At 47.1% G+C, this 25,991-nt stretch overlaps 1 protein-coding gene across 3 annotated transcripts in view; it reads left to right on the forward strand.

Moving 5' to 3' along the window:
* Positions 1–15,061: 15,061 nt before the first annotated feature.
* Positions 15,062–25,991, forward strand: part of LOC109881501 (SH2B adapter protein 2-like) — a 39,862-nt gene continuing 28,932 nt past the window's right edge. For all 3 annotated transcript variants that reach the window (XM_031791239.1, XM_031791241.1, XM_031791240.1), the window contains exon 1: positions 15,062–15,302. The gene's annotated coding sequence lies outside the window, so the exon portion shown is untranslated. The remainder of the gene's footprint in view (positions 15,303–25,991) is intronic.

The raw sequence follows: 25,991 nt of genomic DNA on the forward strand, positions 1-25,991 counted from the left end.
TCCTGTCCCCAGACATACTGACATCATCAAATTAATCACTGGCTCTGTGAGAGAACAGGTGTAATTTGACTAAAATACGCACACACACATTAACTGCTTTAATAAATATGTATTTGTCAACCCCAGTGAGGCGCATGAGTGCTGAGGGATTGTGGGAGCCTGAGTAAGCTCTGTTCATTGGGCCTTTTCTGTTCTCAGTCACTAGGGAGAACAGAAGTCCCAATTCCCTCCCTCCCCCACCCTCTCCCTCCAACTCCCTCTCCATCCAACACCCTCTCCCCTCCCTGTCCCTGTCCCTCTCCATCCAACACCCTCTCCCCTCCCTGTCCCTGTCCCTCTCCATCCAACACCCTCTCCCCTCCCTGTCCCTGTCCATCCAACACCCTCTCCCTCTCCCCCTCCCACACCCTCTCCCCTCCCTGTCCCTGTCCCTCTCCATCCAACACCCTCTCCCCTCCCTGTCCCTGTCCCTCTCCATCCAACACCCTCTCCCCTCCCTGTCCCTGTCCCTCTCCATCCAACACCCCCTCCCTGTCCCTGTCCCTCTCCATCCAACACCCTCTCCCCCTCCCACACCCTCTCCCCTCCCTGTCCCTCTCCATCCAACTCCTCCTCCCCTCCCTCTCCATCCAACTCCCCAACTCCCTCTCCAATTCAATTCAATTCAAGGGGCTTTATTGGCATGGGAAACGTGTTAACATTGCCAAAGCAAGTGAGGTAGATAATAAACAAAAGTGAATATATAAAGTGAAATAAATAAAAATTAACAGTAAACATTACACATACAGAAGTTTCAAAACAATAAAGACATTACAAATGTCATATATATATATACAGTGTTTTAACAATGTACAAATGGTAAAGGACACAAGATAAAATAAACAAGCATAGATATGGGTTGTATTTACAATGGTGTTTGTTCTTCACTGGTTGCCCTTTTCTCGTGGCAACTGGTCACAAATCTTCTCCATCCAACTCCCCCTCCCCCTCCCTCTCCCTCTCCATCCAACTCCCCCTCCCCCTCCCCCTCCCTCCCTCTCCATCCAACTCCCCCTCCCCCTCCCTCTCCCTCTCCATCCAACTCCCCCTCCCCCTCTCTCTCCCTCTCCATCCAACTCCCCCTCCCCTCCCTCTCCATCCAACTCCCCCTCCCTCTCCCTCTCCATCCAACTCCCCCTCCCCCTCCCCCTCCCTCTCCCTCTCCATCCAACTCCCCCTCCCTCTCCCTCTCCATCCAACTCCCCCTCCCTCTCCCTCTCCATCCAACTCCCCCTCCCCCTCCCTCTCCCTCTCCATCCAACTCCCCCTCCCCCTCCCTCTCCCTCTCCATCCAACTCCCCCTCCCCCTCCCTCTCCCTCTCCATCCAACTCCCCTCCCCCTCCCTCTCCCTCTCCATCCAACTCCCCCTCCCCTTCCCTCTCCCTCTCCATCCAACTCCCCCCTCCCCCTCCCTCTCCCTCTCCATCCAACTCCCCCTCCCTCTCCCTCTCCATCCTACTCCCCCTCCCCCTCCCTCTCCCTCTCCATCCAACTCCCCCTCCCCCTCCCTCTCCCTCTCCATCCAACTCCCCCTCCCTCTCCCTCTCCATCCAACTCCCCCTCCCTCTCCCTCTCCCTCTCCATCCTACTCCCCCTCCCCCTCCCCTCCCTCTCCTCTCCATCCAACTCCCCCTCCCTCTCCCTCTCCATCCAACTCCCCCTCCCCCTCCCTCTCCCTCTCCATCCAACTCCCCCTCCCCCTCCCCCTCCCTCTCCCTCTCCCTCTCCATCCAACTCCCCCTCCCCCTCCCTCTCCCTCTCCATCCAACTCCCCCTCCCTCTCCCTCTCCATCCTACTCCCCCTCCCCCTCCCTCTCCCTCTCCATCCAACTCCCCCTCCCTCTCCCTCTCCCTCTCCATCCAACTCCCCTCCCCCTCCCTCTCCCTCTCCATCCAACTCCCCCTCCCTCTCCCTCTCCATCCTACTCCCCCTCCCCCTCCCTCTCCCTCTCCATCCAACTCCCCCTCCCTCTCCCTCTCCCTCTCCATCCAACTCCCCCTCCCCTCCCTCTCCCTCTCCATCCAACTCCCCCTCCCTCTCCCTCTCCCTCTCCATCCAACTCCCCCTCCCTCTCCCTCTCCATCCTCCTCCCCCTCCCCCTCCCTCTCCCTCTCCATCCTCCTCCCCCTCCCCCTCCCTCTCCCTCTCCATCCAACTCCCCCTCCCTCTCCCTCTCCATCCAACTCCCCCTCCCCCTCCCTCTCCCTCTCCATCCAACTCTCTCTCCCTGCTCTCTCTCTCTCTATAATCTCCACATATTCACATTGTAAGCCCTCTCTGTAACTCAGTAGGAAGGGGTATCTTGCAGTCACCAGTCCCTCTCGTGACAGAGAGGCAGTTTTGGGGGTGTTGAGAAGACCCCCTCAAACGCCCCCAAGACGCCAATCTCCCTTTCAACCACTTCAGATGCTTTCAGGGGAAATCAAACGTCTATGTGGGTTCAAAATTCAAATTGTGATTGGTCAAATACACTTATTGAGAATATGTCATTACGGATGTAGCTCCAACCGTGCAGTAATATCTCACAATACACAACAAAACACACAAATCTAAAAAGTTAAAGAATGAAATGTAGAAATATTAGGACGAGCCATGGCGTAGTCTGGTAAATTGTTCCTTGTTTCTGTCTATGGAGGGAAACACACCTGGTTTCTGTCTATGGAGGGAAGCACACCTGGTTTCTGTCTATGGAGGGAAACACACCTTGTTTCTGTCTAATGGAGGGAAGCACACCTGGTTTCTGTCTAATGGAGGGAAGCACACCTGGTTTCTGTCTAATGGAGGGAAGCACACCTGGTTTCTGTCTATGGAGGGAAACACACCTTGTTTCTGTCTAATGGAGGGAAGCACACCTGGTTTCTGTCTAATGGAGGGAAGCACACCTGGTTTCTGTCTATGGAGGGAAACACACCTTGTTTCTGTCTAATGGAGGGAATCACACCTGGTTTCTGTCTAATGGAGGGAAACACACCTTGTTTCTGTCTAATGGAGGGAAACACACCTGGTTTCTGTCTAATGGAGGGAAACACACCTTGTTTCTGTCTAATGGAGGGAAGCACACCTGGTTTCTGTCTAATGGAGGGAAGCACACCTTGTTTCTGTCTAATGGAGGGAAGCACACCTGGTTTCTGTCTAATGGAGGGAAACACACCTGGTTTCTGTCTAATGGGGGGAAGCACATCTGGTTTCTGTCTAATGGAGGGAAACACACCTGGTTTCTGTCTAATGGAGGGAAACACACCTGGTTTCTGTCTAATGGAGGGAAACACACCTGGTTTCTGTCTAATGGAGGGAAACACACCTGGTTTCTGTCTAATGGAGGGAAGCACACCTGGTTTCTGTCTAATGGAGGGAAACACACCTGGTTTCTGTCTAATGGAGGAAAACACACCTGGTTTCTGTCTAATGGAGGGAAACACACCTGGTTTCTGTCTAATGGAGGGAAGCACACCTGGTTTCTGTCTAATGGAGGGAAGCACACCTGGTTTCTGTCTAATGGAGGGAAGCACACCTGGTTTCTGTCTATGGAGGGAAACACACCTGGTTTCTGTCTAATGGAGGGAAACACACCTGGTTTCTGTCTAATGGAGCATGGAGGGGAAAACACCGCCAGGAGGAGTGGAGCGTGGAGCATCAATGGCTAAACCATAGAATTAGGAATTAGAATGCTAGAATGGTAATGAACCTTCTTATGGTGGGATGAATGTCAGCCATTTTGGTCAGGGGAATTGGTGAACTATGGTTTGCCAGTGTTGTGATAAGTAATTATGTAAAATTTCTGAACTTGAAGAATTTATCTGCACTGTATGTTTGTTAGCTAGCTAGCCAGGCAGTCTTAGAGGAATGTTAATAGTTCTAATTTACTGCCACTATGTCAACGTTTCCATGTAAACAATGTAGTGAATCCACAGTCAAACACTGGCTGAAATCAGTTGTTTAAAGGACTTAGACAAGTTGTAAATGAAACAAATACTGATATTGTATGATATAAAAGCACTCTCGGCTATTGCAGCAGTCATCCACTGGACCTCAGGTGGGCAGTGAGGAACTGTGTGGTCTCTGTGGTCTCTGCGGGCCACCATACTGTAGTGTTGTCAGCAAAGTCACCAATCCGTCTCGAAGGAGGGTGAAAGAGGCTCTACGTATTTCCTGACCTGTGACCTGTGACCACCTCACCCTGGTTAAAGTGGAGTTAAGCAACCCAACACTTAACACACACAGGGGACTTTATTTACACACACTGACGAAGATGAACATGAAGATGGTTCTGTAGTACAGACATTTAATTGCAGTTTATGGAATGCAAGGAATAGAACAAATTGTACCATGGCATTGTTGAATACTCGTTTCTGATTGGCTTGAAGGGCATTCTAGAGCGTGCATGATTTCCCTACAGCTCACGGTATATTTACTCCCTTGGAGATCATGGGTCAGGCTGGCTAGCCAATCAGGGCACAAGGGTGAGACACATGGCTATTGTCTGATTGGCTGAAGCCGCAAGCTGGAGGAGATATGGATTTGTCACGAGGGGGAAAAGGTGAGGATTGGTAAGAGTCTGGCCGCATGGGTCCAGATAATAAATAAATCCACACACAACGTAGTGATACAGCGTCCTGTAGCGCCCTCGCCAGGCGGATTCTGGAACAGCTTTCCAAGAAAACAAAAATGAAGACATTTATACTCTGTTCAATTGTACATTCATTCTAGAGGATATTTATACAGAGAATTGGTATAAAACCCATATAAACTGTTTATAATTATATTTCTATATTTTAGCTTGACAATAATTCTATTACACAATTTCTGATATATCACATGACTTAGTTTTATGTTCCGGTGTAACGTGCCGAGTAGGCTAGTGGTTAAGAGATTTGAGCCAATAACCTTAGTGGATAAGAGCGTTGGGCCAATAACCTAAGTGGATAAGAGCGTTGGGCCAATAACCTTAGTGGTTAAGAGATTTGGGCCAATAACCTTAGTGGATAAGAGCATTGGGCCAATAACCTTAGTGGTTAAGAGATTTGGGCCAATAAACTTAGTGGATAAGAGCGTTGGGCCAGTAACCTTAGTAGATAAGAGCGTTGGGCCAATAACCTTAGTGGTTAAGAGATTTGGGCCAATAACCTTAGTGGATAAGAGCGTTGGGCCAATAACCTTAGTGGTTAAGAGATTTGGGCCAATAACCTTAGTGGATAAGAGCATTGGGCCAATAACCTTAGTGGTTAAGAGATTTGGGCCAATAACCTTAGTGGATAAGAGCGTTGGGCCAGTAACCTTAGTAGATAAGAGCGTTGGGCCAATAACCTTAGTGGTTAAGAGATTTGGGCCAATAACCTTAGTGGATAAGAGCGTTGGGCCAATAACCTTAGTGGATAAGAGCGTTGGGCCAATAACCTTAGTGGATAAGAGCGTTGGGCCAATAACCTTAGTGGATAAGAGCGTTGGGCCAATAACCTTAGTGGATAAGAGCGTTGGGCCAATAACCTTAGTGGATAAGAGCGTTGGGCCAATAACCTTAGTGGATAAGAGCGTTGGGCCAATAACCTTAGTGGATAAGAGCGTTGGGCCAATAACCTTAGTGGATAAGAGCGTTGGGCCAATAACCTTAGTGGATAAGAGCGTTGGGCCAATAACCTTAGTGGTTAAGAGATTTGGGCCAATAACCTTAGTGGATAAGAGCGTTGGGCCAATAACCTTAGTGGATAAGAGCGTTGGGCCAGTAACCTTAGTGGATAAGAGCGTTGGGACAATAACCTTAGTGGATAAGAGCGTTGGGCCAATAACCTTAGTGGATAAGAGCGTTGGGCCAATAACCTTAGTGGATAAGAGCTTGGGCCAATAACCTTAGTGGATAAGAGATTTGGGCCAATAACCTTAGTGGATAAGAGCGTTGGGCCAGTAGCCCGAAAGGTCGTTGGTTTGAATCCTCGAGGTGAGAAATCTGTCGATGTGCCCTTGAGCAAGGCACTTAACCCCTAACTGTTCCTGTAAGTCGCTCCGGATAAGAGAATCTGCTAAATGACTAAAATGTAAATGTTAAATCAGGATTATGCCTCTAGGACCATTCGTTCCAGTCAGACGGGTTTGAATTTCTCCCTGAACAATATGGTTGACATTTTCACCCCATTCTGGAACTCAATGGGTCGGACTATAGAGCAGCTCTGTGTGTGTGTGTGTGTGTGTGTGTGTGTGTGTGTGTGTGTGTGTGTGTGTGTGTGTCCGTCCGTGTCCAGCTGGTCTGAGCCCGTCCCCCAGGAAGCCCCCTGTGAATGATTTTCAGGAGACAGTCTGAAAGAACAATACTGTGAGAAATCGTATGGTGGAGGCTGTGTCACTGCACTCAATGAGTTACTCTGTCTGTCTGTCTGTCTGTCTGTCTGTCTGTCTGTCTGTCTGTCTGTCTGTCTGTCTGTCTGTCTGTCGTCTGTCTGTCTGTCTGTCTGTCTGTCTGTCTGTCTGTCTGTCTGTCTGTCTGTCTGTCTGTCTGTCTGTCTGTCTGTCTGTCTGTCTGTCTGTCTGTCTGTCTGTCTGTCTGTCTGTCTGTCTGTCTGTCTGTCTGTCTGTCTGTCCTGTCTGTCTGTCTGTCTGTCTGTCTGTCTGTCTGTCTGTCTGTCTGTCTGTCTGTCTGTCTGTCTGTCTGTCTGTCTGTCTGTCTGTCTGTCTGTCTGTCTGTCTGTCTGTCTGTCTGTCTGTCTGTCTGTCTGTCTGTCTGTCTGTCTGTCTGTCTGTCTGTCTGTCTGTCTGTCTGTCTGTCTGTCTGTCTGTCTGTCTGTCTGTCTGTCTGTCTGTCTGTCTGTCTGTCTGTCTGTCGTCTGTCTGTCTGTCTCTGTCTGTCTGTCTGTCTGTCTGTCTGTCTGTCTGTCTGTCTGTCTGTCTGTCTGTCTGTCTGTCCTGTCTGTCTGTCTGTCTGTCTGTCTGTCTGTCTGTCTGTCTGTCTGTCTGTCTGTCTGTCTGTCTGTCTGTCTGTCTGTCTGTCTGTCTGTCCTGTCTGTCTGTCTGTCTGTCTGTCTGTCTGTCTGTCTGTCTGTCTGTCTGTCTGTCTGTCTGTCTGTCTGTCTGTCTGTCTGTCTGTCTGTCTGTCTGTCTGTCTGTCTGTCTGTCTGTCTGTCTGTCTGTCTGTCCTGTCTGTCTGTCTGTCTGTCTGTCTGTCTGTCTGTCTGTCTGTCTGTCTGTCTGTCTGTCTGTCTGTCTGTCTGTCTGTCTGTCTGTCTGTCTGTCTGTCTGTCTGTCTGTCTGTCTGTCTGTCTGTCTGTCTGTCTGTCTGTCTGTCTGTCTGTCTGTCTGTCTGTCTGTCTGTCTGTCTGTCTGTCTGTCCTGTCTGTCTGTCTGTCTGTCTGTCTGTCTGTCTGTCTGTCTGTCTGTCTGTCTGTCTGTCTGTCTGTCTGTCTGTCTGTCTGTCTGTCTGTCTGTCTGTCTGTCTGTCTGTCTGTCTGTCTGTCTGTCTGGAGATATGTCTGTCTGGAGATATGTCTGTCTGTCTGGAGATATGTCTGTCTGTCTGTCTAGAGATATGAGATGTCTAGAGATATGTCTGTCTGTCTGTCTAGAGATATGAGATGTCTAGAGATATGTCTGTCTGTCTGTCTAGAGATATGAGATGTCTAGAGATATGTCTGTCTGTCTGTCTAGAGATATGTCTGTCTAGAGATATGTCTGTCTGTCTAGAGATATGTCTGTCTGTCTGTCTAGAGATATGTCTGTCTAGAGATATGTCTGTCTGTCTGTCTAGAGATATGTCTGTCTGTCTGTCTAGAGATATGTCTGTCTGTCTGTCTAGAGATATGTCTGTCTGTCTGTCTAGAGATATGTCTGTCTGTCTGTCTAGAGATATGTCTGTCTGTCTAGAGATATGAGATGTCTAGAGATATGTCTGTCTGTCTGTCTAGAGATATGAGATGTCTAGAGATATGTCTGTCTGTCTGTCTAGAGATATGAGATGTCTAGAGATATGTCTGTCTGTCTGTCTAGAGATATGTCTGTCTAGAGATATGTCTGTCTGTCTGTCTAGAGATATGTCTGTCTGTCTGTCTAGAGATATGTCTGTCTGTCTGTCTAGAGATATGTCTGTCTGTCTGTCTAGAGATATGTCTGTCTGTCTGTCTAGAGATATGTCTGTCTGTCTGTCTAGAGATATGTCTGTCTGTCTGTCTAGAGATATGTCTGTCTGTCTGTCTAGAGATATGTCTGTCTGTCTGTCTAGAGATATGTCTGTCTGTCTGTCTAGAGATATGTCTGTCTGTCTGTCTAGAGATATGTCTGTCTGTCTGTCTAGAGATATGAGATGTCTAGAGATATGTCTGTCTGTCTGTCTAGAGATATGAGATGTCTAGAGATATGTCTGTCTGTCTGTCTAGAGATATGAGATGTCTAGAGATATGTCTGTCTGTCTGTCTAGAGATATGTCTGTCTAGAGATATGTCTGTCTGTCTGTCTAGAGATATGTCTGTCTGTCTGTCTAGAGATATGTCTGTCTGTCTGTCTAGAGATATGTCTGTCTGTCTGTCTAGAGATATGTCTGTCTGTCTGTCTAGAGATATGTCTGTCTGTCTGTCTAGAGATATGTCTGTCTGTCTGTCTAGAGATATGTCTGTCTGTCTGTCTGTCTAGAGATATGTCTGTCTGTCTGTCTAGAGATATGTCTGTCTGTCTGTCTAGAGATATGTCTGTCTGTCTGTCTAGAGATATGTCTGTCTGTCTGTCTAGAGATATGTCCGTCTGTCTGTCTAGAGATATGTCCGTCTGTCTGTCTAGAGATATGTCCGTCTGTCTGTCTAGAGATATGTCCGTCTGTCTGTCTAGAGATATGTCCGTCTGTCTGTCTAGAGATATGTCCGTCTGTCTGTCTAGAGATATGTCCGTCTGTCTGTCTAGAGATATGTCCGTCTGTCTGTCTAGAGATATGTCCGTCTGTCTGTCTAGAGATATGTCCGTCTGTCTGTCTAGAGATATGTCCGTCTGTCTGTCTAGAGATATGTCCGTCTGTCTGTCTAGAGATATGTCCGTCTGTCTGTCCGCACGCACGCACTCACTCAATGATGTTACTGTGTCTGTCTGTCTGCCACCAAATTAATTTATGTATCTTGCTGTGCCTAAATTGCTGGGGTAGGTTGCATGTTCATGTGGTATACCAGGGGCAGGACCAGGGGAAGGGGCAGGACCAGGGGAAGGGGCAGGACCAGGGGCAGGACCAGGCTTATAAACTCTGATATAATGGAGTAGGTATAAATGTTAGGCACTGAGCAAATTTTAGGTCTGCTGAGCGCAAACATGAACATTGTGAAAATTGTGTGTAACTTCAGGCATGTGTTCACTGTGAACACTGAGACTGTATCTGCTTTAAATTACAGGTTTAACATTGGTCAAGTAGGCTACTGTGGGTATTTGATCACAATGTAGGCAGAGAAGCCTACCATCAAAAACAAGGGAGAAAAATGCATCCCATTACATTTGTATATGGAAATGGCTGTTCTATCATTTAGCCTACAGATGTTTGCAGCAGATGTGTGGTGTTCAATATAGGCCATACAGGCCTTCTGCAGCTCTGATTGGTTACGGTGCACCGGTCTGTGTAGGTTCAAGACAACTGGGAACTCAGACCTCCGACTTTCGACTTCAGTGCGTCAAAACAACTGGGAATTCTGGGAGAAAAAAACTAGCTACGACTGGGAAAAAAATCAATTTGTCAACTCTGGCCTCTTTTTAGAGCTCCAACTTTCCGACCTGAAGATCGCTGACATCATGATTTGACCTCGTATTTTTCAGAGTTCCCAGTTGTCTTGAACGCGGCATCAATTGTGCCTGTTAATACAATATAATCCTTCTCCAATGCGCTCTACCTACAAGGAAATATCTTGCACAGTTAGTTTTGCATACTAAATCTTGCATAGTTCGTCTTGTTTTTCGGTATGGTACACTGAAGGTGGCTAATATTGCGTTGATTCGAGCACAATTCTTAACCCAATTTTAGATTTAAGTTAATCCGCTGATGTGTATTATGGCTATATGCAGTTTAGAGGGAACACTGGTGGTGAGACAAATGGCTAGTGATTGACATTAAGTGTTGTGTGTCACAGGTGGTTGTTAGCACCTTAATTGGGGGGGGGGGGGGGGGGGCGCAATTTGCATACTGCACCAAGAGATCCAGAAATATGCAAATTGGAGTGGGTCTAGGGTTTCTGGGATAATGGTTTTGATGTGAGCCATGATCAGCCTTTCAAAGAACTTCATGGCTACAGACGTGAGTGCCACGGGTCAGTAGTCATTTATGCAGGTTACCTTAGTGTTCTTGGGCACAGGGACTATGGTGGTCTGCTTGAAACATGTTGGTATTACAGACTCAGACAGGGAGAGGTTTGAAAATGTTAGTGAAGACACCTGCCAGTTGGTCAGCACATGCCCGGAGCACACGTCCTGGTAATCCGTCTGGCCCCGCAGCCTTGTGTATGTTGACCTGTTTAAAGGTCTTACTCACATCGGCTGCAGAGAGCGTGATCACAGTCATCCGGAACAGTTGATGCTCTCATGCATGCCTCAGTGTTGCTTGCCACGAAGCGAGCATAGAAGTAGTTTAGCTCGTCTGGTAGGCTTGTGTCACTGGGCAGTTCGTGGCTGTGCTTCCCTTTGTAGTCTGTAATAGTTTGCAAGCCCTGCCACAGGGCATGCTGTCCGGTCCTCTGGCAGTCTCTATGGGGGTGCCACAGGGTTCAATTCTCGGGCCGACTCTTTTCTCTGTGTATATCAATGATGTTGCTCTTGCTGCGGGCGATTCCCTGATCCACCTCTACGCAGACGACACCATTCTATATACTTTCGGCCCGTCTTTGGACACTGTGCTATCTAACCTCCAAACAAGCTTCAATGCCATACAACACTCCTTCCGTGGCCTCCAACTGCTCTTAAACGCTAGTAAAACCAAATGCATGCTTTTCAACCGGTCGCTGCCTGCACCTGCATGCCCGACTAGCATCACCACCCTGGATGGTTCCGACCTAGAATATGTGGACGTCTATAAGTACCTAGGTGTCTGGCTAGACTGTAAACTCTCCTTCCAGACTCATATCAAACATCTCCAATCGAAAATCAAATCAAGAGTCGGCTTTCTATTCCGCAACAAAGCCTCCTTCACTCAAGCCGCCAAGCTTACCCTAGTAAAACTGACTATCCTACCGATCCTCGACTTCGGCGATGTCATCTACAAAATGGCTTCCAACACTCTACTCAGCAAACTGGATGCAGTCTATCACAGTGCCATCCGTTTTGTCACTAAAGCACCTTATACTACCCACCACTGCGACTTGTATGCTCTAGTCGGCTGGCCCTCGCTACATATTCGTCGCCAGACCCACTGGCTCCAGGTCATCTACAAGTCTATGCTAGGTAAAGCTCCGCCTTATCTCAGCTCACTGGTCACGATGGCAACACCCATCCGTAGCACGCGCTCCAGCAGGTGTATCTCACTGATCATCCCTAAAGCCAACACCTCATTTGGCCGCCTTTCGTTCCAGTACTCTGCTGCCTGTGACTGGAACGAATTGCAAAAATCGCTGAAGTTGGAGACTTTCATCTCCCTCACCAACTTCAAACATCAGCTATCTGAGCAGCTAACCGATCGCTGCAGCTGTACATAGTCTATTGGTAAATAGCCCACCCTTTTCACCTACCTCATCCCCGTACTGTTTTTATTTATTTACTTTTCTGCTCTTCTGCACACCAATATCTCTACCTGTACATGACCATCTGATCTTTTATCACTCCAGTGTTAATCTGCAAAATTGTAATTATCTGCCTACCTCCTCATGCCTTTTGCACACATTGTATATAGACCCCCCCTTCGTTTTCTACTGTGTTATTGACTTGTTAATTGTTTACTCCATGTGTAACTCTTTGTTGTATGCTCACACTGCTATGCTTTATCTTGGCCAGGTCGCAGTTGCAAATGAGAACTTGTTCTCAACTAGCCTACCTGGTTAAATAAAGGTGTTCTCAACTAGCCTACCTGGTTAAATAAAGGTGTTCTCAACTAGCCTACCTGGTTAAATAAAGGTGAAATAAAAAAATAAAAAAAATAAACATCTGACGAGCGTCGGAGCCGGTGTAGTAGGATTCAAACTTAGTTCAGTATTGACGCTTTGCCTGTTTGATGGTTCGTCGGAAGGCATAGCGGGATTTCTTATAAGCTTCTGGGTTAGAGTCCTGCACCTTGAAAGCGGCAGCTCTAGCCTTTAGCTCAGTGCGAATGTTGCCTGTGGATTCTGGTTGGGGTATGTATGTTCATGCCAGTGGAAGAATCCCGGATCATATTCCAGTCTGTGCAAAACAGTCTCATTGAGACTCAAGTAAAAGTGAAAGTCACCCAGTAAAACATTAAATATACTAAAAGTATTTGGTTTTAAATATACTTAAGTATCAAAAGTGCCCTTACTTTTGATACTTAAGTATATTTAAAACCAAATGCTTTTAGTATATTTAGTATATATTTAGCCTAGTGGTTAGAGTGTAGAGGTGGCAGGGTAGCCTAGTGGTTAGAGTGTAGAGGTGGCAGGGTAGCCTAGTGGTTAGAGTGTAGAGGTGGCAGGGTAGCCTAGTGGTTAGAGTGTAGAGGAGGCAGTTTAGCCTAGTGGTTAGAGTGTAGAGGTGGCAGGGTAGCCTAGTGGTTAGAGTGTAGAGGTGGCAGGGTAGCCTAGTGGTTAGAGTGTAGAGGTGGCAGGGTAGCCTAGTGGTTAGAGTGTAGGTAGCCTAGTGGTTAGAGTGTAGAGGTGGCAGGGTAGCCTAGTGGTTAGAGTGTAGAGGTGGCAGGGTAGCCTAGTGGTTAGAGTGTAGAGGTGGTAGGGTAGCCTAGTGGTTAGAGTGTAGAGGTGGCAGGGTAGCCTAGTGGTTAGAGTGTAGAGGAGGCAGGGTAGCCTAGTGGTTAGAGTGTAGAGGAGGCAGGGTAGCCTAGTGGTTAGAGTGTAGAGGTGGCAGGGTAGCCTAGTGGTTAGAGTGTAGAGGTGGCAGGGTAGCCTAGTGGTTAGAGTGTAGAGGTGGCAGGGTAGCCTAGTGGTTAGAGTGTAGAGGCGGCAGGGTAGCCTAGTGGTTAGAGTGTAGGTAGCCTAGTGGTTAGAGTGTAGAGGTGGCAGGGTAGCCTAGTGGTTAGAGTGTAGAGGTGGCAGGGTAGCCTAGTGGTTAGAGTGTAGAGGTGGCAGGGTAGCCTAGTGGTTAGAGTGTAGAGGTGGCAGGGTAGCCTAGTGGTTAGAGTGTAGAGGAGGCAGTTTAGCCTAGTGGTTAGAGTGTAGAGGTGGCAGGGTAGCCTAGTGGTTAGAGTGTAGAGGTGGCAGGGTAGCCTAGTGGTTAGAGTGTAGAGGTGGCAGGGTAGCCTAGTGGTTAGAGTGTAGGTAGCCTAGTGGTTAGAGTGTAGAGGTGGCAGGGTAGCCTAGTGGTTAGAGTGTAGAGGTGGCAGGGTAGCCTAGTGGTTAGAGTGTAGAGGTGGTAGGGTAGCCTAGTGGTTAGAGTGTAGAGGTGGCAGGGTAGCCTAGTGGTTAGAGTGTAGAGGAGGCAGGGTAGCCTAGTGGTTAGAGTGTAGAGGAGGCAGGGTAGCCTAGTGGTTAGAGTGTAGAGGTGGCAGGGTAGCCTAGTGGTTAGAGTGTAGAGGTGGCAGGGTAGCCTAGTGGTTAGAGTGTAGAGGTGGCAGGGTAGCCTAGTGGTTAGAGTGTAGAGGCGGCAGGGTAGCCTAGTGGTTAGAGTGTAGGTAGCCTAGTGGTTAGAGTGTAGAGGTGGCAGGGTAGCCTAGTGGTTAGAGTGTAGAGGTGGCAGGGTAGCCTAGTGGTTAGAGTGTAGAGGTGGCAGGGTAGCCTAGTGGTTAGAGTGTAGAGGTGGCAGGGTAGCCTAGTGGTTAGAGTGTAGAGGTGGCAGGGTAGCCTAGTGGTTAGAGTGTAGAAGTGGCAGGGTAGCCTAGTGGTTAGAGTGTAGAGGCGGCAGGGTAGCCTAGTGGTTAGAGTGTAGGTAGCCTAGTGGTTAGAGTGTAGAGGTGGCAGGGTAGCCTAGTGGTTAGAGTGTAGAGGTGGCAGGGTAGCCTAGTGGTTAGAGTGTAGAGGTGGCAGGGTAGCCTAGTGGTTAGAGTGTAGGTAGCCTAGTGGTTAGAGTGTAGAGGCGGCAGGGTAGCCTAGTGGTTAGAGCGTTGGACTAGTAACCGGAAGGTTGCAAGTTCAAACCCCCGAGCTGACAAGGTACAAATCTGTTGTTCTGCTCCTGAACAGGCAGTTCCTAGGCCTGTTCAAGGGCAGAACCTAGGCTGTCATTGAAAATAAGAATTTGTTCTTAACTGACTTGCCTAGTTAAATAAAGGTAAAAAAAAATCAAATAAATATCAAAAGTACAATCATTTCAAATTCCTTATGTTAAACAACAGCACCATTTTCTTGTTTTTTAAATGTAAGGAAAGCCAGAGGCACACTCCAAACCCCTAGGCATGATTTACAAATAAAGTGTTTAGTGAGTCAGATCAGAGGCAGCAGGGATGACCAGGGATGTTCTCTTGATAAGTGTGTGAATTAGACCAGTTCTCTCTCCTGTTAAGCATTCAAAATGTAACGAGTAGTTTTGGGTGTCAGGGAAATGTAAGGAGTAAAAAGTACATCATTTTCTTTAGGTATGTCGTCAAGTAAAAGTTGTCAAAAATATAAATAGTAAAGTACAGATACCCCCAAAAACAACTTAAGTAGTATTTTTACTTAAATATAATATATACACAGACTGTTCCGAGCAGTTTTGGATAGGGAAACATGCCTTTTAAGGTTAGAGGTTAGGGAAGATAGGATTGTCAATGAGAATCAATTGTTTTGTCCCCACGGGGACAGTAAAACAAACGTGTTGGGGGGGGGGGGGGGGGGGTTTACACATAATAGACTTCCATCTAGCTCACAAAGAAACACGCAACGTTTCTACCTTGGGCATGTGAACCGATCTAGAGAAAGCAAGAATCGCGCTCGGCCCCTTTAAGGGCAGACTGCGAGGACTGTTAAATAGATCAGAGAGAGAGAGATCAACACACGCACACACAGCCATCCCTGGGCTGAGAGACGGTGGATCCTAAAGTGTAGTGTGCGTCGAGCGGATATGGAGAAAATGTAACGTTGCCGCGGTAGCCTCCTAATCTCCGATATGAAGAGAAGTAATGCATAGTATTGGCCTTGATTGGACAACAAAATAACAACAACCAACAGTGCAAGGATTGGCTCCCCGACATCAGCGGGGATCGTAGCGCCGTGCAGTGAGTCGGACATCGAGGTGAGCGCTGCTGCGTTCATGTTTTCCATTTTGTGGCTTCCGACCTGCTTGGATGTTGCTGGGCGCTATAGCGCGCATTCTAGCCTACTATTTGCCTTTATGGTCGCCAACCTGTAGCTTAGGCTACGTTCCACATATCATTTTATTTATAGGCTATGAAAATGTTTGCGTCGTGCTTTAGTGAGGAGGGTAGCAATTCTCGGCTCGGCAGTTTGGCTCAGCCCTCACTGTGTTCGCTCCAGGTGCTGAAGGATAGCCGTTTGTCTATTCGCCCCGACAACGCGCCTGGTGCTGAAACGCATCCATTTAAAAACATTGTAGCGACACACTGGTAGCCTAGGCTTTAACAGACTCGATTGATTCCGTTCTTATTACACCTCAATGATTGATGGGCATCCTCCGAGAGGCCTCAAGACAACGCTACTCGGGATTGGGACTATGCGGTAAGGGACTTTTCCCCTAATCCATTTAGCGGATCTAGGGGTAGGTCTCTCGAGGGGACATTAACAAAGACCACAATAACATGTCTCCAGCAGTCATTGCCAATATCAGAGTCTGTGTCCTGGCTTTGCCTATAAAGTCTACTCTGTTAACAGCCCTTCATTGACGCGGATTTCGGGACCCGTTCTTTCAGTCGCAGACTCGGTGCTCAGCCGTTCAATAGCCGGTTATTTCTCATTCATGAGCACCGCATCCGCGCGCACATGGTACCACAGCATATTGATTTTTTCCCATTGATTACTAAAAGGCCTAGTCTAGTGATATATATTTTACAGTTATATCTAATTGGTAATGGCTCTTATAGGCATAATGTTGTTTATAGCGGACTGTTTCATTCGATAGACTATGATCAAACAGAGGCAACAGTGAAGATCAGACAACAATCATGCCACTTAATACATGATCAGTGCAGTGCAACATGGAGGCTAACCTAGGCAATGTTTACTACTGATTGGTTTTGTTACCAGTCTACTAAAAAACATGATCCAGTAACCTATTTGTTCACAGAATTAATTCTCTGATTACAGCATATGAATGCACCGGTCATATTTTATAGTTTCAAGATGAAAAGAACTCCCACATCTTGAATTTCAGGGTGTTTTGATCATCTGTGAAATGAATTTAGTGAGTGAGAGAAACCGGAAGAAGCAACGAGTCGCGGAATGAGCGTCTCACGCGCTCTATCCTTTATCACCTTTGGTCATAATGGAGGAACGCTGCTCACTCAATATTTACATTCGCTCTGTTTGTCTCCGGTCTGCTCTCACGCTAATTAGTGTGTTTAACATGCACAGTGGCGTGTGGGTTGTTTATAAGTGCCTCCTTGTTTCTTTTACAGCACTGGAGGCACCTGTAGACCAACAGTAGGCACATCCAGAATCAGAACACAGCGATAGATTCCTGTCGGTAGTATTTCTGTGATACAGCACACCTCAAAGGCATTGTTTTCATGTTTGTGTTTACTCTGAGTACATTATGCTTGTAAATAGTATGGCCGTAGGGCAGTAAGTTATGCCTGCCCTGACTGCTGTCATCATGTCAGCCCAGTCTGGCGCTATCAGTCTGTATAGGAGAGGCTGTATCTGTGAAGGCACCCGTCTGTATAGGAGAGGCTGTATCTGTGAAGGAAACCGTCTGCATAGGATAGGCTGTATCTGTGAAGGCACCCGTCTGTATAGGAGAGGCTGTATCTGTGAAGGCACCCGTCTGTATAGGAGAGGCTGTATCTGTGAAGGCACCAGTCTGTATAGGAGAGGCTGTATCTGTGAAGGAAACCGTCTGCATAGGAGAGGCTGTATCTGTGAAGGCACCCGTCTGTATAGGAGAGGCTGTATCTGTGAAGGAAACCGTCTGCATAGGATAGGCTGTATCTGTGAAGGCACCCGTCTGTATAGGAGAGGCTGTATCTGTGAAGGCACCCGTCTGTATAGGAGAGGCTGTATCTGTGAAGGAACCAGTCTGTATAGGAGAGGCTGTATCTGTGAAGGCACCCGTCTGTATAGGAGAGGCTGTATCTGTGAAGGAAACCGTCTGCATAGGAGAGGCTGTATCTAGATCTGTTGCTAGGCTACGTCCCACTTCTACCTGGAGAAGAGAACATTCCTCTCTGTGACAGTTGGTTGAGAGTCAGGAAGCAGTCGGCAGGGCTGATATGACCTCATGAGGGAAGAAATAGGTCAGGTCAAAGGTCATAGTGTGTGGTATGGGAGGGTTGTATAACGTTGACCTCTGACCCCTTACCTCATGAGGTCTAATCTATGGGCTGTCATCCTTACTTCTGAATGTCTGCTGCTCCATCTCTCTGGCATCCTTTATTCTGAATGTCTGCTGCTCCATCTCTCTGGCATCCTTTATTCTGAATGTCTGCTGCTCCATCTCTCTGGCATCCTTTATTCTGAATGTCTGCTGCTCCATCTCTCTGGCATCCTTTATTCTGAATGTCTGCTGCTCCATCTCTCTGGCATCCTTTATTCTGAATGTCTGCTGCTCCATCTCTCTGGCATCCTTTATTCTGAATGTCTGCTGCTCCATCTCTCTGGCATCCTTTATTCTGAATGTCTGCTGCTCCCTCTCTCTGGCATCCTTTATTCTGAATGTCTGCTGCTCCCTCTCTCTGGCATCCTTTATTCTGAATGTCTGCTGCTCCCTCTCTCTGGCATCCTTTATTCTGAATGTCTGCTGCTCCCTCTCTCTGGCATCCTTTATTCTGAATGTCTGCTGCTCCATCTCTCTGGCATCCTTTATTCTGAATGTCTGCTGCTCCATCTCTCTGGCATCCTTTATTCTGAATGTCTGCTGCTCCATCTCTCTGGCATCCTTTCTTCTGAATGTCTGCTGCTCCCTCTCTCTGGCATCCTTTCTTCTGAATGTCTGCTGCTCCATCTCTCTGGCATCCTTTATTCTGAATGTCTGCTGCTCCATCTCTCTGGCATCCTTTATTCTGAATGTCTGCTGCTCCCTCTCTCTGGCATCCTTTATTCTGAATGTCTGCTGCTCCATCTCTCTGGCATCCTTTATTCTGAATGTCTGCTGCTCCATCTCTCTGGCATCCTTTATTCTGAATGTCTGCTGCTCCATCTCTCTGGCATCCTTTATTCTGAATGTCTGCTGCTCCCTCTCTCTGGCATCCTTTATTCTGAATGTCTGCTGCTCCATCTCTCTGGCATCCTTTATTCTGAATGTCTGCTGCTCCCTCACTCTCTGGCATCCTTTATTCTGAATGTCTGCTGCTCCCTCTCTCTGGCATCCTTTATTCTGCTATGCATTTAGGCTGCCATTGGTTTCTCTGGCCTCTGATGCCAGGCTTCCTTTGGTGAGTAAGTCAGTCCCAGTAGTGTCACGCTAGACTACCCACTGTCTGATCTGCTCTTATAGATCCCAAAGGAACAAATCTTGTTTCTCAGAGGAAACAGATGACTTCTGGATAGACTTCTGTGTGGCTGTGGCCCTGTGTTTACACTACATTCTACCCTTGTAGGCCTGTGTGTGTTCTGTGTCTGTGTCTGCCTATCATTTTATCTTATGTGTCTGGTTGTGAATTTGGCCTGTGCAATTTCCTGCTCTTCCCAGCAGTGACTTCCTGTGTATGTGTTTACTGTAGTAAAGAGAACACATGACTTGTCCTGGCCAGGATTATCTTAGAAAGCATGACAGGGCCTAGAGTCCCTCGGGTGGGAGAACGGCATCACCAGCAGTCCATTTCAACCAATTGGAGGGAGAGAGTCCCCAACCCACAGCCCTGCTGAGCTGGCAGGGAAGTCCTCAGAGCAGTGTGTGTGTGTGTGTGTGAGTGCACCTGTAATAGTGTTGTTGTATTAATCAACGTGATGTACTGAACAGAACATCTCCTTGGAGGACTGGATCCGATCGCCCTGCTCATGTCTCCTGGTCAATGTGTTTTAGCAGGCTGGAGTTGCCTCTCTGCCTCTGCTCCAAGTAATGCCCCTTTCCTGTCCATATCCCCTGGGACAGTTACTGTTGACAGTACTGAAACCATGTGATACACACACACACACAGTTACTGTTGACAGTACTGAAACCATGTGATACACACACACACAGTTACTGTTGACAGTACTGAAACCATGTGATACACACACACACACACACACAGTTACTGTTGACAGTACTGAAACCATGTGATACACACACACACACACACACACACACACTTACAGTTAACGGTTCTGAAACCATCTGATACACACACACACACACACACACACACAGTTACTGCTAGGGTACTGAAACCATCTGATACACACACACACACACACACACACACACACACACAGTTACTGCTAGGGTACTAAACCAATCTGATACACACACAGTTACTGCTAGGGTACTGAAACCATCTGATACACACACACACACACAGTTACTGCTAGGGTACTGAAACCATCTGATACACACACACACACACACACACACACACACACACACACACACACACACACACACACACACACACACAGTTACTGCTAGGGTACTGAAACCATCTGATACACACACACACACAGAGTTACTGCTAGGGTACTGAAACCATCTGATACACACACACACACACAGTTACTGCTAGGGTACTGAAACCATCTGATACACACACACACACACACACAGTTACTGCTAGGGTACTGAAACCATCTGATACACACACACACACACAGTTACTGCTAGGGTACTGAAACCATCTGATACACACACACACACACAGTTACTGCTAGGGTACTGAAACCATCTGATACACACACACACACACAGTTACTGCTAGGGTACTGAAACCATCTGATACACACACACACACACAGTTACTGCTAGGGTACTGAAACCATCTGATACACACACACACACACACACAGTTACTGCTAGGGTACTGAAACCATCTGATACACACACACAGTTACTGCTAGGGTACTGAAACCATCTGATACACACACACACACACACAGTTACTGCTAGGGTACTGAAACCATCTGATACACACACACACACACAGTTACTGCTAGGGTACTGAAACCATCTGATACACACACACACACACACAGTTACTGCTAGGGTACTGAAACCATCTGATACACACACACAGTTACTGCTAGGGTACTGAAACCATCTGATACACACACACACACACACAGTTACTGCTAGGGTACTGAAACCATCTGATACACACACACACACAGTTACTGCTAGGGTACTGAAACCATCTGATACACACACACACACAGTTACTGCTAGAGTACTGAAACCATCTGATGAACATATATACTACCGTTCAAAAGTCCTTGTTTTTGAAAGAAAAGCTCTTTTTTTTGTCCATTAAAATAACATCAAATTGATCAGAAATACAGTGTAGACATTGTTAATGTTTTAAATGACTGTTGTAGCTGGAAAAGGCAGATTTCTTTGTGTAATATCTACATAGGCGTAGAAAGGCCCATTATCAGCAACCATCACTCCTGTGTTCCAATGGCACATTGTGTTAGCTAATCCAAATTGATCATTTAGAGAACCATTTGACAATTATGTTAGCACACCTTTGTATATTATCTATCTATCAATGTTAACATATGTTTCCCATGCCAATTAAAGCCCCTTGAATTGAGAGAATAACGGACCTATTTCTCTCCATATCCCCGGATTCCTACCGCAAACTCTGAACATTTTCATCTGGATCTTCACAACTAGCTAACCGCAATTCCGGGTGACTGCCGGTACGGGGCACGGAACCCCGACGATCCTCTACGACTGGAATACCGACATAATCTGCCCGAGGATTCCAACAGGCCCCTCAGGCATGACGCCCGCTGAAGCCCCATTCTGCTAACCTGCTAGGCCTGCTAGCTACCTAGAGCTACTTGGAACCCTACTAATTCCACGGCTGGTCTATCGACGTCACCGCACGAAGAGGCAAAAACAGACTTACCCCCATCGCGATGTCCCCCCAAAGGCTAACTTGCTAGCCCCAGTCTGCTAACTGCTTGCTTGCCTGCCCCAGCCTACTAACTGTTAGCTTGTTAGCATCGGCCTGCTAACTGTCTGAATCGCCGTGTCCCCAGTCAGCTCAACCACTCACTGGACCCATATGTTCACTTGGCTACGCATGCCTCTCTCTAATATCAATATGCCTCGTCCATTACTGTCCTGGTTAGTGATTACTTTCTTATTTCACTGTAGAGACTCTAGCCCTGCTCAATATTCCTTGGGGCGGCAGGGTAGCCTAGTGGTTAGAGCGTTGGACTAGTAACCGAAAGGTTGCAAGTTCAAATCCCCGAGCTGACAAGGTGTCGTTCTGCCCACGAACAGGCAGTTAACCCACTGTTCCTAGGCCGTCATTGAAAATAAGAATTTGTTCTTAACTGACTTGCTTAGTTAAATAAAGGTATAATAAAAAAACTAACGTGATGACATCACCTGGTTTTTCTCTAGAGACTATATCATCATTACTCAATGCCTAGGTTTACCTCCAATGTACTCACATCCTACCTTACCTTTGTCTGTACACTATGCCTTGAATCTATGCTATCGTGCCCAGAAACCTGCTCCTTTTACTCTGTTCCGAACGTGCCAGACGGCCAGTTCGTATAGTATTTAGCCGTACCCTTATCCTACTTCTTCTCTGTTCCTCTGGTGACGTGGAGGTTAATCCAGGTCCTGGAGTGCCTAGCTCCACTCCCCAGGTGCTCTCATTTGTTGACTTCTGTAACCGTAAAAGCCTTGGATTCATGAATGTTAACATTAGAAGCCTATTCCCTAAGTTAGTTGTACTCACTGCTTTGGCACACTCTGCCAACCCATTTGTCTTAGCCGTGTCTGAATCCTGGTTTAGGAAAACCACCAAAAACCCTGAAATCTCCATGGCTAACTATAACATTTTCCGCCAAGATAGAACTGCCAAGGGGGGCGGTGTTGCAATCTACTGAAAAGATAGCCTGCAGAGTTCTGTATTACTATCCAAGTCTGTACCCAAACAATTCAAGCTTCTACTTCTAAAAATGCACCTTTCCAGAAACAAGTCTCTCACTGTTGCCGCTTGCTATAGACCTCCCTCTGCCCCCAGCTGTGCCCTCTACCATATGTGAATTCATTGCCCCCCATCTATCTTCTGAGCTCGTGCTACTAGGTGACCTAAACTGGGACATGCTTTAGGGAGCGTTTGACCCCTGCCAAATGCATTCTACCAGGTACAACCCCAAATCTTTAAACACGTGCACCCTCATAGATGTCATCCTAACTAACTCGCCCTCCAAATACACCTCTGCTGTTTTCAATCAAGATCTCAGCAATCATTGCCTGCATCCGTAATGGATCTGCGACCAAACGACCACCCCTCATCACTGTCAAACGCTCCCTGAAACACTTCTGCGAGCAGGCCTTTCTAATCGACCTGGCCGGGGTATCCTGGAATAACATTGACCTCATCCCGTCAGTAGATGATGCCTGGCTATTCTTTAAAAGTGCCTTCCTCACCGTCTTAAATATGCATGCCCCATTCAAAAAATGTAGAACTAGGAATAGATATAGTCCTTGGTTCACTCCAGACCTGTCTGCCCTTGAGCAGCACAAAAACATCTTGTGGTGTTCTGCATTCGCATCGAATAGCCCCCTTCAGGGAAGTTAGGAACAAATATACACAGGCAGTTAGCAAAGCTAAGGCTAGCTTTTTCAAACAGAAATTTGATCCTGTAGTACTAACTCAAATCAAATCACAATTTATCTGTCACATACACATGGTTAGCAGATGTTAATGCGAGTGTAGCGAAATGCTTGTGCTTCTAGTTCCGACAATGCAGTAATAACCAAGAGTAATCTAACCTAACAATTCCACAACTACTACCTTATAGACACAAGTGTAAAGGGATAAAGAATATGTACATAAAGATATATGAATGAGTGATGGTACAGAGCGGCATAGGCAAGATGCAGTAGATGGTATCGAGTACAGTATATACATATGAGATGAGTAATGTAGGGTATGTAAACATAAAGTGGCTAGTGATACATGTATTACATAAAGATGGCAAGATGGAGCAGTTTAAATTAGCACAGTATTTACATATACATATGAGATGAGTAATGTAGGTTATGTAAACATTATGTTAAGTGGCATTGTTTAAAGTGGCTAGTGATACATTTTTCCATCAATTCCCATCAATTCCCATTATTAAAGTGGCTGGAGTTGAGTCAGTATGTTGGCAGCAGCCACTCAATGTTAGTGGTGGCTGTTGGCCTTGAGATAGAAGCTGTTTTTCAGTCTCTCGGTACCCTGCTTTGATGCACCTGTACTGACCTCGCCTTCTGGATGATAGTGGGGTGAACAGGCAGTGGCTCGGGTGGTTGTTGTCTTTGATCTTTATGGCCTTCCTGTGACATCTGGTGGTGTAGGTGCCCTGGAGGGCAGGTAGTTTTCCCCCGGTGATGCGTTGTGCAGACCTCACTACCCTCTGGAGAGCCTTACGGTTGTGGGCGGAGCAGTTGCCGTACCAGGAGGTGATACAGCCCGACAGGATGCTCTCGATTGTGCATCTGTAGAAGTTTGTGAGTGCTTTTGGTGACAAGCTGAATTTCTTCAGCCTCCTGAGGTTGAAGAGACCTGCTGTGCCTTCTTCACCATGCTATCTGTGTGGGTGGTCCAGTTCAGATTGTTCGTGATGTGTACGCCGAGGAACTTAAAACTTTCCACCTTTTCCACCACTGTACCATCGATGTGGATAGGGGGGGTGTTCCCTCTGCTGTTTCCTGAAGTCCACAATCATCTCCTCTGTTTCGTTGACGTTGAGTGTGAGGTTATTTCCTGACACCACACTCCGAGGGCCCTCACCTACTCCCTGTAGGCCGTCTCGTCGTTGTTGGTAATCAAGCCTACCACTGTAGTGTCGTCCGTAAACTTGATGATTGAGTTGGAGGCGTGCATGGCCACTCAGTTGTGGGTGAACAGGGAGTACAGGAGAGGGCTCAGAACGCACCCTTGTGGGGCCCCAGTGTTGAGGATCAGCGGGGTGGAGATGTTGTTACCTACCCTCACCACCTGGGGGGCGGCCCGTCAGGAAGTCCAGTAACCAGTAGCACAGGGCGGGGTCGAGACCCAGGGTCTCAGCATTCTCACATAGGTATTCCTCTTGTCCAGATGGGCTAGGGCCGTGTGCAGTGTGGTTGCGATTGCGTCATCTGTGGACCTATTGGGGCGGTAAGCAAATTGGAGTGGGTCTAGGGTGTCAGGTAGGATGGAGGTGATATGGTCCTTGACTCGTCTCTCAAAGCACTTCATGATGACAGAAGTGAGTGCTACGGGGCGGTAGTCGTTTCGCTCAGTTACCTTAGCTTTCTTGGGAACAGGAAAAATGGTGGTCCTCTTGAAGCATGTGGGAACAGAAGACTAGCATACTATCTCCTGGTCGCTGAGCCTAGCCAACTATCTCCTGGTTGCTGAGCCTAGCCAACTATCTCCTGGTTGCTGAGCCTAGCCAACTATCTCCTGGTTGCTGAGCCAGTGAGAGCTTACATATATGTGTTGAAGAGTGCTTAAGCTGCATCCCTGTCTCACCTCACCCTTTTTTTTTTTTGTCCCAAATATGTCGTATGTTTTTCCCCCAACACCACTTTCCATCAATTTGCATAGCAGACCCTTTAAAAAATCTGTTGTACGGTAATTTGGTAAAAAAAAGTAAATTTGACATTTCCTCAGTACATTATTTTCATTGAGGAAATGTAGGAGTCTGCTGTTAATGATAATGCAGAGGATTTTTCCAGGTCTCTGTTGACTCATATCCCACGGTACTGTGGTTATTGGGGTCAAATTTGTCTCCACTTTTGTGGATTGTGGTGATCAGTCCTTGGTTCCAAATATTGGGGAAGATGCCAGAGCTAAGGATGATGTTAAAGAGTTTTAGTATAGCCAATTGGAATTTGTGGTCTGTATATTTTATCATTTCATTGAGGATACCATCACCACCACAGGCCTTTTTGGGAAAGAGGTTTTGTATTTTGTTCAGTCAATGTAATTGGAGAATCCAGTGGGTTCTGGTCGTCTTTTAATAGAAACAACTAAGATTTGTATTTGATCGTGTATATGTTTTTGCTGTTTGTCCTTTTGTTATAGGGTCAAAAAGATTGAAGAAGTGGTTTACTCGTACATCTCCATTTTGGATAAATAACTCTGTTTGTTTAGTGTTGTCCAATTTTCCCAGAAGTGGTTCGAGACTATGGATTCTTCAATTACATTGTGCTGATTTTTGTCTGGAATTCATCTGAGGGAAGACTGGAGACATTGATGCAATGCCGATCCTTCCTACTGTATTTCCTCTGGTACAGGATCCAGAGTTGAGAGAGGCGAGGGATTTCACTTACCATGAACCAGTCTTCTGATTTTCTCCTCCTTCCTCTCCTTCCTCCTCCTTCCTCCCCCTATCCTTTGTTCCCTCCTTCCTATCCTCTTCTCCTCCCTCCTATCCTCTCCTCCTTCCTCCCCCTATCCTTTGTTCCCTCCTTCCTTCCTTCCTTCCTCCCTCCTATCCTCTCCTCCTTCCTCCCCCTATCCTTTGTTCCCTCCTTCCTTCCTTCCTCCCTCCTATCCTCTCCTCCTTCCTCCCCCTATCTTACCCTTCCCTCCACAAACTCTAGATGTACTTTTATCTCGGTGCATTGCAAACAAGTCTTTACATGTTGAAAGAAGGTGGTAGATGGAAGCTC

This window comes from Oncorhynchus kisutch, linkage group LG15 (genome assembly GCF_002021735.2).
Source record: "Oncorhynchus kisutch isolate 150728-3 linkage group LG15, Okis_V2, whole genome shotgun sequence".
Taxonomy (NCBI): domain Eukaryota; kingdom Metazoa; phylum Chordata; class Actinopteri; order Salmoniformes; family Salmonidae; genus Oncorhynchus; species Oncorhynchus kisutch.